At 42.0% G+C, this 13,715-nt stretch overlaps 1 non-coding gene across 1 annotated transcript; it reads left to right on the plus strand.

Moving 5' to 3' along the window:
- Window positions 1–5,494: 5,494 nt before the first annotated feature.
- On the plus strand, window positions 5,495–5,565 carry Trnag-gcc (transfer RNA glycine (anticodon GCC)). Its single transcript has one exon. It is a non-coding gene; the product is annotated as a tRNA-Gly (tRNA).
- Window positions 5,566–13,715: the final 8,150 nt, after the last annotated feature.

A 13,715-nucleotide genomic window follows, 5' to 3' on the forward strand; every position in this document is an offset into this window, starting at 1 on the left:
ACCTCCTGGTTTGGATGCTCTCCTGTTTCTTCAACTGGTAAAAATTGCTCGTTTTTGAGACAATTTTGAAGGATTTTTTCGTAGAAAAAATGAGACAATTTCTACCTCCTGTTCCAGATGCTCTCCTGTTACTTCAACTGGTAAAAATCGGTCATTTTTAGAACAATTTTGGACGAATTTTTCCTGTTAAAAAAATTGGGACAATTTCTACCTCCTGGTTCGGATGCTCTCCTGATACTTCAACTGGTTAAAATTGGTCGTTTTTGGGCCATTTTTTTAGCATTTTGTCGTGGCAAAGATGTGACAATTTCTACCTCCTGGTTCGGATGCTCTCCTGATACTTCAACTGGTTAATGTTGGTCATTTTATGGACAATTTTGGAAGAATTTTTCGTGGAAAACATGTGACAACTTCTGCCTCTTGGTTCAGATGCTTTCCTGTTACTTAAACTGGTCGAAATTTGTCGTTTTTGGGACAATCTTGGAAGATTTTTGCGTGGAAAACATGTGACAATTTCTACCTCCTGCTTCGGATGCTCTCCTGTTACTTCAACTGGTTAAAATTGGTAATTTTTAGAACAATTTTGGACGATTTTTTCTGTTTAAAAATTGGGACAATTTCTACCTCCCCGTTCGGTTGGTCTCCTGATACTTACACTAGGAAAAATCGGTCATTTTTGGGACAATTTTGGAGCATTTTGTCGTGGCAGAGATGTGACAATTTCTACCTCCTGGTTCGGAAGCTCTCCTGATACTTCAACTAGTTAAAGTTGGTCGTTTTTGGGACAATTTTGGAGATTTTTTTCGTGAACAAAATGAGACAATTTCTACCTCCTGGTTCGAATGCTCTCCTGTAACTTCAACTAGTAAAAATCGGTCAGTTTTGGGACAGTTTTGGACGATTTTTTCGTGGAAAACATGTGACAACTTCTGCCTCATGGTTCGGATGCTTTCCTGTTACTTCAACTGGTAAAATTCGGTCGTTTTTGGGACAATTTTGGAAGATTTTTGCGTGGAAAAAATGTGTCTATTTCTACCTCCTGCTTCGGATGCTCTCCTGTTACTTCAACTGGCAAAAATCGGTCGTTTTTGGGATAATTTTGGAGGATTTTTTCGTCGAAAAATTGAGACAATTTCTACCTCCTGCATCGAATGCTCTCCTGTTACTTCAATTGGTGAAAATGGGTCGTTTTTGGGACATTTTTGAAGGATTTTTTTGTGGAAAAAAAGAGAAAATTTCCAACTCCTGGTTTGGATGCTCTCCTGATACTTCAAGTGGTAAAAATTTGTCGTTTTTGTGACGATTTTGGAAGATTTTGTCGTAGAAAAAATGTGACAATTTCTACCACCTGGTTCGGATGCTCTCCTGTTACTTCAACTGGCAAAAGCATGATCATTGGACAGTAGCTCTTGATCGTGGCGAAACATATTTTCTCCGGCCAAAAATATTTACTTCGACAAAAAAATATTATCTCCGATCGGAACAAAATTCCTCCAAAATGCTGCCTTCTCGAGTTCCTGCGCTCCTACTATCTGATTTCTTCTAGTTTTCTATTATTTAACGTTTTGCTTTTTGCTTTTGTTTTTTCTGTTGTTCTCTTTTCTGTTTTATCGAGAGATTTGCACTCTTTCTTTGTCTTTTAATAATATTTATGTACTATTTTTATCGTCCCCGAGATCATTTTCCCTTATCTGGGCTGTTTTTAGAGATGTTAAGCTTATTAGTTTCGTCTTTCTATATTACTGTTTTTAAAATTCCCTACATTTTTCTATATTTTTCCTAAATACATACATAATTTTTTGATATATAACGTTATTCAATTCTGTCTTTTTCGCCTTTTCCCAAAAATATATAACATTTTCTTACTGTGAGATGTTATTTTCTTTTTTTCTTCAATTTTGCTTCTGTTAGTTGTATTATATTTGTTTTGTTTTGTTGGTCGAATTCCTATATTTATTCTTTTCTTCCATTTTTTTTTCTTTTTCAACCTTTCCTGCGTTCTTCTTCATCGTTTTAAATTTTAAACTATGGAATTGTACTATATTTTTTGTAGTTTTATTGGTTTACAAATTGTCATACTTCAATTTCCGTGAGTTTTCCTAATTTACTTTTTTATTGTTTCTTGGTTCTAATGCTTTACTTGCTATTCTCTCATTTTCCTTGTTTTTTATTTTTTTTTTTGGTCGTTTTTAGTTTATATTTGCTGATTTGTTCCATAACATGAGTTTTCTATATTTTTATGTGCCGTTTTTGTTTTGACATTTTTAGTATTTAGTTTGTTTAAAGTTGTAATAAAATGTGCAATAAAGTACTTCATATAATGCATCTGCTGTTTGCCTTTCTGAGTATGGGCATGCTTCTACGTGTGCAGTTTCTAGCCAAGATCGATTGAAACCTCTTTCCAACGCTCGGTCACATTCGCTGATGAACGAAGCAAGCCCAGTCTGTTGCATTCTGCTAATTTATTGCCCTCGATGCCCGCTGCTGCTGGAGAGTGTGGCTGCCACGGTGTCAGTTCCAATCAGTTTGAACACTTTCTCGTTCGCCAGGGTCGTCTTATCACGTTGTTTGTCACTCGCTAGCCATCTTTCCCGAACGGTCGACCGGAAAACCGATTGATCAATCCTCATTCGCTCCAAAGTGGTCAGATGTCGGCAGTCGATAGGAAGTTTTGAGACGGAAACGAACATTTGAATCCTTTAACTGATGTGGTAAAGTGCATCTGATTGTATCCCGCACGGTAGTCGATGAAAAACAGTCTCCAACGGAGAGAAAGAGAGAAACCTAAAGGAGTGTGGAGGAAGAAAAGGATGAGTTGATGTTATTAGCTGGTGGGTTTGCAACGTCATCACGTATTTAATTGGCAGTAAGATGTGTGAAGAGATGTATGGCGTGCAAATTTATGACACTATTATCGCGACAGGCGTATTAGAATTATGAGGAAATGGTTAAAAAATGTGATTTTGATGTATTGTTATTATTACAATAAGTGACTAAGTTACTATGACTCTTCACGGATGGTTACATAGGTCAATATCCTCTGATTATCAATCGTTTAATGTTTAAAAATTCTTAAATCAAGCTCAGCCAAGCTTATCAGACTGATGAAAAGGTGAATAGAAAACTTTCAGGACCCTGTGAAACGGCCTACGCTAGGAAGTTGGGTTTGTCTGTCTTCTTTTTAATCTGGCGCCAAAAAGTCTCCAACCGAGAGATGAAGTATTCGTAGAACTACACTTTGATCGACTTCACGAAGAATCTTCTTTAAGTTAAACCAAATCCAGGCAAACGCATACGGACATACGACGTCAGTTGTTTGATGGTCTCTTATGTAGCATTAGCCTACTAAAGGGTTAATAACGATAATGATTGTGGGCGCGTTTCTATCCGATGTCAACAGACAATCATACTAAAGACACTGATCATGCTAAAGCCTGAAGAAACTTCTTCACTCAAAACAGCTTTTGCGACGAATGAACCTGGGACGGTATAGAACCTTGACAGTGTCCGTAGTCGCCTAGGGCCTCGACAGATAATTCTCATACGGGGCATCGCCCAAGAGGGTCCTTTATTCGGTTCTGGATTCCCCTAAATTGTTTTATACATCGTGTGCCAGATAAATTTGACATTTGGCCATTTCGTTAATAGTTCGTGATTGAGTTATCGGATCGAAACAAACGATACGTCATTCGAAAGTCACAAGTGTTTGGAAACTGTGAAAACGAAAAAATGTCGAGTGAACTAAACTAGTAGAACCCGCCGAAACTATGGAAACGAATTACGTGTATCATGTTGATCCGTGCCGGACACACACACCGGGACATCAAGACGGCGGCGCAGTGTGCATTAAACACGGTGAAGCATATTCGCAAGAACGTTAAAACCTGCAGCGGAGATTTTGAGGCTGTTCTACAACAGAAGGATCATACCAGGCGGACGGATTGCTTACGGAACGACGAGTTCTTTGACATTTCTTCGAGCAGTTCCTGAGGTTGAACGCGGACGGCTATATGGAGCTGCTGGACAAGGTCGTCAAGCCCTGGATAACCAAAGTGGCCAATGGTAGGCCGTATGTGTGGTAACAAAATTCGGCAACTTACGGCCGCCAAATCGCAAAAATGACTTTAAGACAATTTTTACGACTTTACCATCCTCAATGTTTGGCCTTCCAGCACCTCGATCCTCAGCCCGATGGACTATTTCGTGTGGGGCATGGTTGAAAGGGACACCAACCGAATGTCCTACAACACAAAAGCAGAATTAATGCAAAAAATTAAGACGGTTTTTGAGGCCCTACACAGGGCTATAGTAGTCCGGGCTTGTTGCAGGTTCCGGAAGCGGATACAGGCGGTCATCGATGCCGATGGTGGTTTCTTTGAGTAATTTGTGCATGGTAAGCTAAACATCGTAGAAAAAAACTTTTTTCTTATTTGTTCATTAAAACAATATTCTTTTTTGTCTGTCAAATCTTTTGTCTTTTCAAATTTTTTTGTATGTCAAAAGGAACAGTCAAATTTATTGTACACAGCGTGTAGAGGAGGAAATTTGTGGTACAAACCCTGTCGAAAGCATCCTCGTGATAGCGATCTCGAAGCAGCTAGTGCTAAGCAGCTAGGCACAGCGTTTCAAGAGTTTTGGAGCGATGGCTCTTTGGTGTCTAGGTCATGTCGTGGGAATAGACGCGGACGACTCAGATCATCAAAGACTTTCTAAGTCATCCAAAAGGCGTTGATGTGTCCTCCGGTCCGGCCTTGATCAAAAGAACTACAGATTTTTTCTGTGACGCATGAGATTTTCATTTCTTCGGAAAGGAACGGCCAGGCCTTCAGAATTTTCGTATGCTATAAAATAAATATGGTGTATCAGCCAACTTACACGTCGACAGCGACAGCGGGCATTGTTATAAAAATATTATACCATCGTTTCCCAAGCCATCGGATCGGGCCGATGTTATGGCAACACCCGTCATCGCCCGGTACGTGTAGCTTGGCTGTAAAACAGCTACATAATATTTTACCGATAAAAGGTCTAATACCATAGGCCGAACAGCATTGAACATTCGTCACTAGATTTGTAGTAGATGAAAATAGAAGCGCTGGCTTATAAAGAAGAGTTTCCGTTCCATCATTAGCATTCAACCGTTCAGTAATCAAACAGATTCTTCTATTCAGTAAATGCATTCGAAAAAGGGGATTTAATACCTGTTTTAGTTTGATTTCAACCAAATTTCATCAACCAAATAACCAATAGTTTTTTACAGTTTTCTACATACGTCAACTACAAAATGAAACTGTAATTTCACTTGTGATAAAAGAGCTTTAAATGTAATACTCAATTACTCACACCAAGCACCTCCCTATAATGTGCTAAATGGCCACAAAAAGAAGTTCCGCAGTAAGTGTGCTACGCATGATGTACGCTACACATGACTCGAGATGATTTCTAAAAATATAATCTCTCACAAAACAATCATGTAAGCATACAACTCTAACACGCATCGGTGGTTCAGTGGTAGAATGCTCGCCTGCCACGCGGGCGGCCCGGGTTCGATTCCCGGCCGATGCATCCTCACATAAGTTTTTTGTGCATATCTCTCTTCATCATTATTCCTTGCCAGTCGATGCGTCATATCCGTTTTTAAACTCACAATCGTAGAACCCGGGGAATATCTCAACCCTCAACCTTTTTACCCAAACCTATTATTCCCGCTCTCTACATATCTCACGGAAACCCGCTACACGAGCAACCATCCTAAAGTTGAGGTTTTGTAATCCGATGTTCCCGCTCTCTATCTCTCATTCCTCCTACTCCCACTGAACCCGCCCTGAACCACTGATTCAGGAGCTGTAAATGGCACACACAAATACCGCTGACTCGGAAGTGTTCTTCCCGTCATATTCCACTGGAAAATGCAGCAACATTCGGGTATGGCAACATTATTCGCAAACATCATTATCGCCAGTTTGACTGAGTGATCTCCTACCCGTCAACCTGGTCTACCAACTTTCCCCTCCTCCAGCAAAACCCGTTTCCAAACGACAATGGAAAGTGCATATCAGCCACCCTTACGCATCGATGCATCGCCACCGAATAGGCAACATCGCAATGAAGTCCTCCAGCTTCCCGCTAAACCCCCCTTTCGGAACGCCAATTTATCGTTTGTGTTTTGGACGGGCTTTAGGCCGGCGAATTATTGGGATTTTCGCTAGCGACAGGTACCTCTCGTCGGGTGACACACGCGGTTACGGTTACCAGGGATGATGATTTGACATATTGGCCACATGTGTCCTGTTCCATTTCTGGGCGAGTTCTCTATTCGGGCGAATTGGTGGTGGTTGGGGATTGAATGTACGTACAGGTAGGTAGGAGGTTGTAATCAGTTTGAGAATCCGGAAATTTCCGACGAGAGTTTGGGACTTTTTTTATAAAGAAGTCGGTTTCGGCCTTTATTTGATCGCGAACTCCCCCTTTTGTGCGGGTGCATTGGATTGATGAGTTCGCATCGCGATGGATTGCACTCATAATTCGGATGGAAAATGGTAGGATTTTAGCTTAGCTTTCATTATCGGGCGGATCTGAGGATGTCCTTGAAGAGTTGGCAACGGGAGGATGGTTCTGCCAGTTTAGGGAACTGATTAACCCTTGACGTGCCCTTTTGTCACAATAATTGATGATTGGTATTTTATTTTTAATAGAGAATAGACACGTGAAATTTATAAGATATCTCAAACGATTTTTATCGTCCCTTTCTTATCTTTGGAAGATTTATAGAAAGCTTTGATTGATAAAAAAAAACCACAAAACAGTTAAGTGTAAAGAATTATTTTTTTGAAAGACTTTTGATATTATTCAGATTTAAATTTCAAATTTTCTTCAGTTTTGCTGAACATTCGTTTGCCGGTTCCCTCTAGCCGTAGGGTGGCAGTTCATCTGCAAACTATTTTTAATAAAATTTCATAGAGATATGAATAAAAACATGGTACGCATAAAAAATCAATGCTCTCCTCTACTGCGATATCATGATTTATCATGATGCAGTTAAAGTTTCCAGAAAAGTGAAGCTAAGACTTTTACTGTTACGGAATATTTTGTTCCAATATTTTGTGTTTGTTTTGTTTGGATTGTTTTGTTTAGAAGTCAAAATGCCCAAATCCAATAAAAAATTACTGCAACGTTCATATGCTTGCAATAGAATTGAAAACTTTGACTGTCTAAAATAAAGTTTTATAAGCCTCTTCTCAAAAGAGATTTCATTCTAAAGTATAAAAATAAGAAGAAAATTTACCCAAAAAAGCACCAATTAAACTCAGGGCTTTCGAATGTAGTATGTAAGTATTGTTTGAAACTCATTCTCGAATTAAAATCCTACAAAACTGCATCAATCGTGGGCAGGGCAGGATCCCTATTGAAATTTAAAAAAGGAACTGAAATTAATTACCTGTAATTCATACTTGAAGGGTTCACCATATTCTTTCTCACTCGCTCTCTTTTTGCATTTATTCTCTTTCTTTATCGCACCCTGCTAATGGAGAGATCCTTGTTTTCTACAACTACAAAGTACATCTCCAATTACATAGTCCCGTTGCTACATACACCAATTCATCCACCGACCACTCCACCCCCAGCCAATTGGAATTATGTACCGACTGCATCTGATCCGAAAATCAAAACCTCCCCTTACCATCCATCCCTCCCATCACTCAACACATGCCAATCCGGGCGCTCCAATGCGCATCTCCGCTTTATTTCACTCTCGATAAATTACTGTCCACCTGCGATTACCATCTACCATCCGTCGTAATGCAAAAACTCCAAACGTCCCAGCGAAAATCGAACGCAAAATCGACTCCCCCCGTCCCCTCTCCCTCTTCAGTTTTTCAAATTTCCACCCCAAAACCCTGCTCACTTTCGCTGACCGGCTCCCCCGAGTGACGGGCGGCGGGAAATTGTGTGAAATTCGGTTCGGTCGGCTGCTGGATGTGAAGCATCAGCCCAAACGCCCAACTGCTCTGCCAACTAAAGGCTTCACCGTGCGTGCATGGTATGACATTACTATTCACTTTCGGACAGGTGGTAATAACCCTTCATTTCGGCGTACAGCACACGGCCTGGGAGCGTTCCGAACATTCCAGCACCGGTGCGCAATTGACTGAGGCCTAATGATGACGGATTGGAGCGAAAATTTTGGGGCGGAAGAAGATTTTTGCCGATGTCAGTGGACTAATCTTCTACGGTGCATCGAGGTTAATGAAGGTTGGACTGGATGAAGGTGGGTTTCATGGCATTGATTCTCTCGATTTGTTGTGAGTCTGTGACCTGATCTTCTAGGTGATGGGGTTTATGTTAAAGAGAGAAACTGGATGGAAATTCATTTCCATCCAGTGGGTGTGTGGGACTCTACTTTCTGTTCTTGAAGCATGGGTTTGAAATGTTGTGTATCGTAGTTGTGCCTAACATTGCCTTGATAGAGTAAGATTTAGCCATGACGTTTGTGTTTGTTTGCTTCAAAGATTCTCCTATCTCTCACCAGAGCAGAGCAGAGAGTGATCAAGTCTCATCTCTGGCTAATATATCCCAACCAACTATTCAAACTTTTCTACGCTTGACATTGAAGCCTTACGATGTCATATTAGCAGAATTATATCACTTCATACGGTATTTCGTCCCTAATGTACACCAAACGTTTCTTGAATGCGTCCCAGCTCAAATGTTTAATGTCGTCCAACTTTCCTAGCATGAATCTCCAAATACTGATGTCCAACATGTTCAAATCCAGAGACACTGCAGGCCTTTCAGAACAAAGTCATATGGACTGAATCCTGCTGAAAGCAAAAACTGTCTTTACCAAATAGCATTCTAGCGCAAGGATATAAATGACCTTCGATGACGTCTTTTAAAGTAGTAATCCTTGATAAGTTTGACGAGTTTGCCAATGAATTCGCAAAATCCTTTTTATCGATGTAGCTCCCCTTATTATCACAGATTATGCATTTTAATATCACTTGGCAGCCTTTCTATCGACTGGTATATCACGAATACATGCTTCGTAAACAAGACAATTTTGCTTGATCAAAGATGCTTCCAAAGTAAGTTGTTTTTCGTCAGCTCTTCGAATTGATCTAGAAAATTGCTATCGAACGGTACCGGGTACACACTTACGTGGGCTACTTGGAATCCTCTAAAATCCTCAAACGCTCCTTTTTCTCAGCGTTACCTTCGAGTAGGTAACGATGCAACTTCGTTAACTTTGTGATACCTTTTTAAAGACGTGGCAACTATGGGGAGGCTCCTTGTACTATAAATCACATTTTTCGAAGTCATTCCTGGAGCGTATACAACGAGATGAGACGTCCTTTTCATTGATTGTGACCCGCTTTTTGGTTGAATGTTCCAGGGGCTTAAAATGATCCGATGGCTAGATACAGGCTCTAACTCTATCCACTTCTCTTCTCCAGAAAAACCAGAATCTAAAAACAACGGCCGACTGTTTCCTGGGTCCGAATTGTGCAGACGGCGCACGAACAAACCTCCTCTACTTCTACTGTTCTTGTCCTAGCTACTGTAAATTAAGAGATAAAGGACTCAAATTTTGACAGTATGTAGACAAGTTAATACATTAACCTCTGATCAGTATGCATACGTTATGTCACAATATTTCCAGGCTGAGCAATAGTTACATACCTGGTCATTGCATCAAATCATGGCCAAGAATTGAACATCGATCCTACCGTGCGAAGACCGGCGCCATAGTCATCTGGATCAAGTGACCTGGACCAAGTCACCAAGTGCTAGTGAGAGTTGAGCTATTGAAACCAGCTGAAATGTAACACAATAAAAACTAAAGTCTGTTCGATTACGGTTGTAAAGCACTTGCTTTACTGAGCTTGTGGAATGTGAAATTTTCTCTTTTAATAACCCATGGTCAGTATTGTGTTATTGCTGTTGCAGTATGATTCCACCGGACATTAAACTCACGATCTTTTGATCTCCCTTTGACCTCACACACTCCACTTAAAACTTCTTTGTAAGCAAAGCCGAAGGTAAGGGTTTAATCCTTTCTAATAGTCCAACATTTCTTCGAAACCATCGCCCCAGGTGACGAAACGAAGTGGTTTTTTTGTTGTCGTTGCTCTGGTCGAGCTGCATTCACTTTTCTATCCTAACAAAACTGAAACTGAGTCCAAAATCGTTCCTCCACCGCAAGCCCCAGAACAATTCGTTCCGCACACGATCAATATCAATTTCCCATTGGGCGATCGAAACCAATTTCTTCCCGGGCGACAATTAAACTCTTTCGCTCGCTCTCGCTCCCCATCTCCATTCAAGTTCGTCTAATCTGGACTTAGGGCCCTTGCTATAGCCCCGGAATTCCAACGTCTCGCCCGTTAAAAAGCCGTTACGAAAGGGTCCATTTTGACGTGACGTTTCCGTTTCTTTCGGCGAGCTTTGGTTGTTTGACTATTTGTTGTCGATCCGTTTTCGATAGGTGATGAACCTTCAGCGCACCTCAATATTTGACTGGTTGTTGTTTGATGCTGCTTCGTTCACGTCTCGGACATTAGCACCAACTTCACATCTCGGAGACTTCGCATGACGCCCGACGCCCAATTCCATACGGAGAAGGAAAGAAAAAACACATAAAACTTCATACTCATAGCGGGCAGTGATTGCATCGGCATCGGCATTTGGCTACGAACGCCTCGCAGCTACTACTTTGCCCCCCCCCCCCTCCACCCCTCTGCCATGAAACGTCCCAGCGATCGCACTAAAATCGGAAACAAGCGCGCGAGGAGCATTATGGCGGGAAGCAGCAGACCTCTGGTCTCTCTATTCTCTCTGGCAAAGCCACTTAAATTGCTTCCCTGTCGGTTCGTTTATGTTGATGTTTTCACCTCCGCCGCCATCTTGTCGGTCTGCCCAATGTCCACTCCGCCGTGGAATCCGTGCAAAACGAGGCACTCCACTCCAGCACACAGACTCACATTCCACTCACAAAACAAACCACACAGATGTGAAATTATCCGTACAAAACATGGCCATGCCAGCGCATGGAAATGGCATGGCCCAAAACGGCTTGACGGTGCAGTAAATGACGTTTTGTAACCTCCACAGCGTGCCCCGTGCGTCAAAGCATCAGGGCCGAGTGGGCTAGCCCTGACCTCCACGCCTCCTGCTTGCCCATCCTCCCTCACGCTCGTCACGAACTGGCCAACCAGCACTAAACATATCGCACTCACTCGCAAACTTCCAACAAAAGCCCATTACCGCTAGGCATCAGCAGCAGAAGAAAAAACACTCTCCCGGTTCGTTTACGGCGCGCGCGTTGCATGATGTAAACAAATAAATAGAAAAGTGTGCAAAAGAATAGTGTAATAACAATGGCACGCGAGATGAGGGAGCGAGTGTGTGCGGGAACGGGAACGTTATCACGATGCGCCCGCAGAGGGAAAATTGCCCATTCGCGAAAAGTGCCCACTACAAACCTACGTGTGTTCTGCGAATGGTGACCGGCTACTTGTGCCCGGTTTTGCTACTTCCGCTTCGGTAGGGAAATGCAGGTGACTACTATAACCATGCTTCCAACCACCATCATGAATCCCGTCAATCGGGGCATCACGGAAAGGGGTTGGGAAAAAAGTTGGTGAAAATAAAAAAAAACAGATAGCGAAACACATTTGAGCTCGCTGTTGTTGTGATTCTATTTCATTAACCCTTGGGTAGACGTTTGCGTGTAGTTCTACAGATAATTGAAGTATTTTTCATCATATCAATGACAACAACATTAGTTAATTTCGGGAGAATTACTCACGGATGGACAGAGGCGTATCGTAGTATAAGCAAACTAAGTTGCCTATGATGGTTCTTCTTGTAAGTAGCTGATTGGTCATGGGAGCCTCGGGTATTTGCCTAGAGGACAACTAACATGGTAAAAAGAGCCTCCTGAGAGCTCTTTTTTTCATGGCTTAACGACCTCTAGGTCACACCGGCCATCGAATGGCTTTCTAGACTCTCCGATACCACGTAGTTGGATATTCAGTCCTCACTAGGGGGGGACGGTCCGAATGGGATTTGAACCCCGGTCCTATAGTTTAAAGACCGCTGCCGATGTCGCCTAAACCCTGAGGGCTCTATCGTTGCCAGAAACAACCATTGTAAATCGAAATGGGTCTCCCGGTTGTACTTTAGACAATTTTCTTGGATGCATTGGAAGAGAGTAGAGTTCTTAACTTCCATTTAGGAGCATCAAAGGGTGTTGATCCGTTGCTGCATATAAATCAGTGTTCTCAGGTGATATCAAAAACTGCAAAGCATGATTCTAATCATAATTCCTAATCCTAATCCTAAAATCCTAATTGTAGTTTGATAACAGTACTTTATCAGCGTCTTAAGTCATCCACTAAGAAAACAAAAGAATTACACGTATGCAACAGTTCCCATGAAAGCTTTCAAAATCGAATCGAAGAGTTCCTAACACTAGGTATGCGGACATTACCATCAAAAGAAGGTACGGCGGCGGACATACCTAACGTTTACTGACTAAAGACGCTGGAGAAGGGCTCCGTTACCGTACAAGCAATCTTTCTCACTACGGGGGGATGGTCCGGATTGGATTTCATCCCCGGTCCTTCCGTTTGAAGACCGTTGCGCTTGTCGCCTACACCACCGAGCCGCCTCCTGGAAACCAAGGTAGAAGTGATGTAGATCAGGTAGATTTAGTACCATTTTATGATCATCGATCATAAAATTTTATGATCATCGATGGATCAGTTAGATCCTAACTCATCTTGGAGTATCTGATAGCTTCTCCAATCTTCGATAGCTTCTTTGATACAAATATTAGAGAAAGCGCTATGCTGAGGTAACATTTTTAACTGCACAGTTAAATTTTTCATTATTTGAAGAAGCATCCACGGAACAGCACTTTAAAGGTTAATTCTACTGCCAACGGTTTGTACTTCAAACGACAACGTACAGACAAACAAAAAACATATACAATTATGGATACCATCAAGCGGACAACAACCAACGGAACAAAGCACAAAAATATACCGTACCGTTGGCCTAACCATCATCTATCTGCCATCGTTGGCAGACCCATCATTTTCAGCAACCTGGCCTACAACCCGGAGGGTCAGTTCGTCAGCTTTTCGCCGAATTTTCCCCCACGCCAATGACACATTGCAATCGTAGCTGGATTATGCGCACGGCCAGCACTTCTCCATCAGCTTTTTTCGGATTAAATCTGCCCAGATCTTTGACCACTGTCGTCCCCGCCTCGCCTGTTGCCTCCCTCCAACCAAAGTGCATCCAGCGCACGGACTGAGCTCGCGAGTTGAAAAACTTTTCCCTTGTCAGCCCAACGTGGGCAAAAGGTTGAAGTTTGAAGGTTTGCTTTTTTTTTGTGTGTGTGCACTTCCCTACTGCTAGTGCTGGCATGCACTTTTGCACCCCGCTTGTTGAGGGGCCGATTGAGTGTGTCCGGTAGTTACTCGAACTGCGTGTGAGTGTTTGAGGGTGAAAGAGATTTAGAGGATTTGAGTTTGGGATTTTATTTTGCCGAGGTGTTGATACTAAACAATCGACTGGAGTGTAAAAGTTGCCGTTGTTCGAGGGTTGGAATCGTAGCTAGAACGTACGGTTTGTGTGTTTATTTTTGTTTACTGATGATGATGCTTTTAAATCACGCGGATTGGAGATGATTTGAAACGTGGGCT

The sequence above is a fragment of the Anopheles maculipalpis genome, chromosome 3RL, assembly GCF_943734695.1.
Source record: "Anopheles maculipalpis chromosome 3RL, idAnoMacuDA_375_x, whole genome shotgun sequence".
NCBI lineage: Eukaryota > Metazoa > Arthropoda > Insecta > Diptera > Culicidae > Anopheles > Anopheles maculipalpis.